Raw genomic sequence first — 5687 nt, 5'->3', positions numbered from 1 at the left:
GTGACATTCCCGAAAAAGTTCCGGGTGGTGTATGACAAGAGACGCCTTTTTCCTGACGGTACAACTCTGCCTTTCGGTTATTAAGGTATTAAGCTGGTTGAGAGAGGAAAAGAAAAAAAATGCCGCAATTTTCTGATATGAAGGAGATTGATTTTGACCCCAGACTAAAGACTCCTTTTTCATGTCTGATTGTGGGGCCCAGCGGATGTGGGAAATAATTTTTTGTTAAAAGTGTTTTAAAAAAGTGTAACCATGTGATGGATGATGTACCTGATAATATTGTTTGGATTTATACCTCTTTCCAACCATTGTACGCTGAACTGCAGCAGCTGAATAAAAACATCAAATTTTTGGAAGGATTGCCTCATTCTTTTGAAGATGAAAATCTGTTCCCTCCTGATCGTAAGCACTTGGTTATTCTGGACGATGTCATTTTTCAGGCTTCAGACCATCCTGAAGTGGTAAAAATTTTCACACAGTACAGACATCACAGAAATATGAGTGTCATGATGTTGACTCAAAATGTATTTCATCAAGGGAAATACAGTCGCACCATCAGCCTGAACAGTAACTAACTGGTGCTGTTTAAGAATCCCAGAGACAGATTGCAGGTGAATATACTAGCCCATCAAATCTTCCCCTCAGAGAAAGCTATTTTCCTGGAGAGCTTTGAGGACGCCACCAGAGAGCCGCACGGGTATTTAATCGTCGACCTGACCCACTCATGCCCAGAACAATACAGACTGAGAACAGGTTTACTTCCTAGTCAGTGGCCAGTTGTCTATGATCCGAAAGCATAGTAATTTATCATGTCAGCCCGTATAAAAAGGAATGCTCCGTTACTCAGAGCTCTGTACCACGCCACACCTCAGAAACGTAAGGACATTCTCTGCCATTGTTCACCTGACTTTCTTAAAGCTTTGTGTGAGATTGCTCTGAATATTTTAAAGGGTAACATTAAGCTATCCCCTCCCCAGTATCGGAGTTTGAAAAAGCAGTTTGAAAAAGAAAGTTATCAGACTGCTGGCTGATAAGAGAACCGGTTTAAAAGGTAAGCAGCTGGCTCTCAAAAGTCAAGGAGGTGGGTTTATTCTCCCCATCCTAACGGCTCTTGCACCCGTAATTGGGGATCTAGTGGCCGGAATCGTTAGAAGATAAGATGTCGCTCAGGACGGCACAAAAGATGTTTCTCATCTCACCTCATCAGTTCAAACACTTGAGTCAGTCAGAGACTTCTATCAGACAGACGGCGGAGGATGATTTGGATAATAAAATGAGAGCGATACTCGACGAGTCAGGAATGACCTCTTATGAAAAAATTAAGAAATACGACGCCCTGCTGCAAAGATACCTCACCCTAATCAAGCAAGGTCAGATGGAGGAGCCGCGGATGACTGTGACTCTTCAGCGAAACAGTCTTAATGATCCAATACCTGAATCAGATTCCCATGAGACGGATCGTGTTCACGAGCCCGATCAGCTAGAATTGGATGCAACGGCGAGTGAGGTATTAAAAATCCTTCCAAAGTGCGATCGCAGAAATGGTGAATACATCTTGAGGAAATTATCTGAGAGAAATGGCATGACCATCAGAGGAGAATTTGTTTATCAGGGGCAGGTTGTGAGAGGATCACATTTGGTTGATTTACTTAAAAACCTTCTGCTCCCTTTTAAAAGAAAAGCCCAAACCATGCAACCAGCAGGCTGGACAAGTTTTCTCAATGTCCCGAATGAACTGAACATACCTTTATCCTCTGTGAATAATCTGCAAGCCCGTGAACAATATCGTCGTCTCAAAACAGAGCCGAGCGGAATGGAGAAAATACCATCTGTAAAACCGAAGAAGAAGATAACCCTCTCCCCACATTTTTTAAGATATGGACATGGTGAGCGAGACGAGGGTGCAGATGAACATAGTCTGCATAAAAAGATAAAACCTCCGCGCTGGGGTACCTTTTCACCATAAATTTCTGTAAGAAATGAATAAAATGATACCGTCATTTGTTCTCAATAAAAATTTTTATTGATTCCAATTTTCAGAGTCTACAGAGTCATCACTTTCATGCATTCACAATTTATAGCACTCTTTGAACATCTGTAAAGAACAGGCTCCGTGATGAAATGAGGTAGCACTGTGCTTTCTGATGCATCTCTGATATTTTTTCACAAAGTTAGATACCATCACATCATTTTTAAGAACATCATCACTGTAGGAGGATAATACTTGTTGCAGAGACATTCCGCACGCCCGGTGGCAGAGGTAATAAACGCACTGCTGACCGCACACGGTGGACAAGGTGTTCTGAAGTTGGCGATTATGGTACGTTATCTTCAGGGATCGGTCTTTCAGAAATGATACAATGTCTGAGGGGTAGTGAGAAAAAGCTGGCGGTAGCCCGTAAGAGTCAAAAAAGGTGGCTTGACCGTTCTCCTCCAGAGTCAGAGCTAGCCAGTGCTCCCCAGGCATGTGAGAAGGATGTGTGTTCACAATAAAGTAAGCTGGCTTTGTAAATGTTTGTGTGAGCAAGGGGAGTTAGTCACTAGCCCACAAGCCACAAAATAGGTCTCCCAGTAGATGGTGCAACAGGCTCTCCAGTTGGTGGTTATTCATGCTTACTCTTTTAATAATAGTCCACCAGCACCTGTCTTCTTGAGTTGATCTCCAAAATGGAATCGTAACATGCGTAGACAATGAGGGTTGTGGTGTGAGGTAGCGGAACTCTAAACCTCACCTCCAGTCTTAAATTCCCATTAGAAACAGGTGACAAGGCGTCGCTATCCTCACCAGGATTGAGATTAAAGATAAACAGCGAGTAACCGTTGTTAAATTCTTCACGTGTGATACTCAGAGGGAGATCTTTTAAATGATGACCTGTCGCTGTGAACAAATTGTAAAATTCCCGGACTGAAATGCCTTGGTTGAACTGAGGCTGGAACGCCTTGGCGGGAACTTGTTTACCATCCTGACAAAGAGTTGGATACTCCATATGTTTAAAGTTGAAGGGTGACAAGTCCCTTCTTCCCCTGAATGCCTCGTGGTGCACTATACCTAAAACAATATATTTAGGCATAGCTCCCAAAAAGAGATTCTCCTGATTACATATCCTCGAATTTTCAGGGATGGAGTATGTTTTTACATTCACTCGTGACAGTGGGTAGAGAGCGTTTCCTCTCATTAAGGCCGATGTGTGGCCTAAACGAACAGCGGGGGAGACGGAAACTTTTTTGATAAAAAGAGAGGCTCCTAATATCATTAATCGGTAAGTCGAGTCTCTGGTTCCCATGAGATAGAAAGCCTCGCTGGCTCTGGTTAGTTTAACTCTCATATCCACAGAGTTCAGCAGGAGCCTTTCGCAGAAAAAATTATCCCCATGGAGGGGGCCCAATAGGTGTACTTCTCTGGAATTAGCTGTACAGAGAGCCCTCTGGTTTAGCCCTCTGTTTGGCCCATTATTGGTTACTATAAAGCATATGTGTCATAATCATTTTACATTATCGTTATTCATGGCCCATCGATATGAAGCGCTGATAACACAATACTGCACAGAACTACAGATCCCATAATACAACGCTTCAGCTGCCTTGCCGCGTACTTCTCGCGTCAATTAAGTCTAGCTATTACAAGATATCACGAAGATAGCCGTTAGCCGAAGATACCCCTCACGATGCCGAAGAGAAAAGTTGATTCTGAAAACAGAGCCTTTAATAACCGATGGGAAGCTGAGTATATGTTTAGTGACATTGCCGGTAAACCCGTGTGTCTCATTTGTGGAGCTAATGTGGCTGTAATTAAAGAATTCAATATAAGACGGCATTTTGAGACAAAACACAAGGATAACCTGAAAGACCTGGATTCAGAGCAGAAGAAACAGAAAACAGAAGAGTTAAAGAAGAATCTGGCATTCCAGCAGACGTTTTTTACCCGTGCAAAATCACAAAGTGAAGCTGCTGTGAAAGCAAGTTTTATCGTGGCAGAGGAGATAGCCAAATCAGCGCGCCCATTTACGGAGGGAGAATTTTTGAAGAGCTGCATGATCAAGGTGTTCAACGTGTTATGTCCAGACAAAAAGCAGATGCTGGCAAATATAAGTCTGAGTAGAAATACGGTTACTGATCGAATTTGTGAGATGGCCACTGATCTAAGAGCACAGTTGAGTGAAAGAAGCAAAGACTTTATTGCCTACTCTCTTGCTGTGGATGAAAGTACTGATATGACTGATACTGCACAACTGGCACAATCGATGCACGGGACAACGACTGGAAAAGACATTTTTGAAAACGTATGTCAAAGTGTAACCGACATGAAACTGCCCTGGGACAAACTTATTGGACTTACAACTGACTGCCGGCTATGTGCAGTGCAAAAAGTGGACTAGTGGGAAGGATGCGAGTGAAGATGCAGGAGGAGAACTGTACTGGTGAGTTAACAGCATATCATTGCATCATACACCAGGAAGCACTATGTGGCAAAGTCCTGAAGATGGACCATGTGATGAGCACTGTAACGCAAACCGTAAACTTTATCCGAGCTAAAGGGTTAAATCACCGGCAGTTTCGGTCCTTTATGCGGGAGATAGATTCAGAGTTTCACCGCATGATTACTGACATGTATGACGCAGTGAAGGCATTTCAAGTGAAGCTGCTTTTATGGGAGACACAAATGCAACAGTGCAACTTGCCTCACTTTCCCTGTTGCCAAGTAATGTTGAACCAAGTTAGCACAAATGTGTTCCCCAAAATGGACTTTGCCGACAAACTGAGCACACTACCCGCTGAGTTCGCACGGCGTTTTAGTGACTTTGAAGCACAAAAAAAGAGTTTTGAGTTGCTTCGCAACCCATTTGCCGTCGATGTTGAAACTGCACCTGCAGAGATTCAGATGGAACTGATTGAGCTGCAGTGTAATGGGACACTGAAGGCAAAGTACGACACTGCAGGACCCGCACAGTTCATTCACTCCATCCCTACATCAATGCCTCAGCTCCGTCTTCATGCGGCTCAAACCTTGTGCATGTTTGGGAGCACATATCTGTGTGAGAAGCTCTTCTCAGTGATGAAGATTAACAAAACAGCACACAGAAGTCGTCTCACTGATGAGCACCTGCTGTCCATCCTGAGAATCTCTACAACACAGGACTTTACACCAAACTTAAACGAACTTGTTGCCAAAGAAAGATGCCAGGTATCCGGCTGCGATCAGAGCATATAATCAGATCAGAGTCATAAGAGCAAAGAAAACAAATGATTTAAATTGTTATTGCTGAAAAGCACACATTTTATGTATATTTCCAGGTTTTGTAGCATGTTCATATTTCTAACTTGTATAATTTCGACAGGAGATATTTTTAAGGAGAGCAAAATCTTTTGGGATATTTAAGTTTATTTTTTTTTATATACATTGACATAGGAGCAAAGGAATTTGAATGTTATATTTAACAAGATATTTTTATGCAGAGCAAAAAATTAAATATAAGTAATTTAAGGTTTAAGTTTGTTTCAGAATAATATTCCTGTCTGTTTTTATTCATATTTATGTTCCAAAAACATTCAGTTATGGTGTGTTAAATAAATGTTTATCCTGTTCGGCCCACGACCTAAACTGTGTTTTGAATTTTGGCCCCTTGTAGAATTGAGTTTGACATCCCTGCTATAGAGTCTATGGCGCCGGCTGTGTCTTTACAATAAAG

The 5687-nt window shown here is 42.3% G+C and overlaps 1 pseudogene; it reads left to right on the top strand.

The window, feature by feature from the left end:
- The first annotated feature begins 3623 nt into the window (after positions 1 to 3623).
- On the top strand, positions 3624 to 5209 carry LOC140317802 (general transcription factor II-I repeat domain-containing protein 2-like; annotated as a pseudogene).
- Positions 5210 to 5687: the final 478 nt, after the last annotated feature.

Source organism: Leuresthes tenuis, unplaced genomic scaffold (assembly GCF_036924035.1).
Source record: "Leuresthes tenuis unplaced genomic scaffold, fLeuTen1.0.hap1 SCAF_11, whole genome shotgun sequence".
Classification (NCBI taxonomy): domain Eukaryota; kingdom Metazoa; phylum Chordata; class Actinopteri; order Atheriniformes; family Atherinopsidae; genus Leuresthes; species Leuresthes tenuis.
The sequence above is the reverse complement of the archived record's forward strand: the minus strand, read 5'-3'. Positions and strand labels throughout refer to the sequence as shown.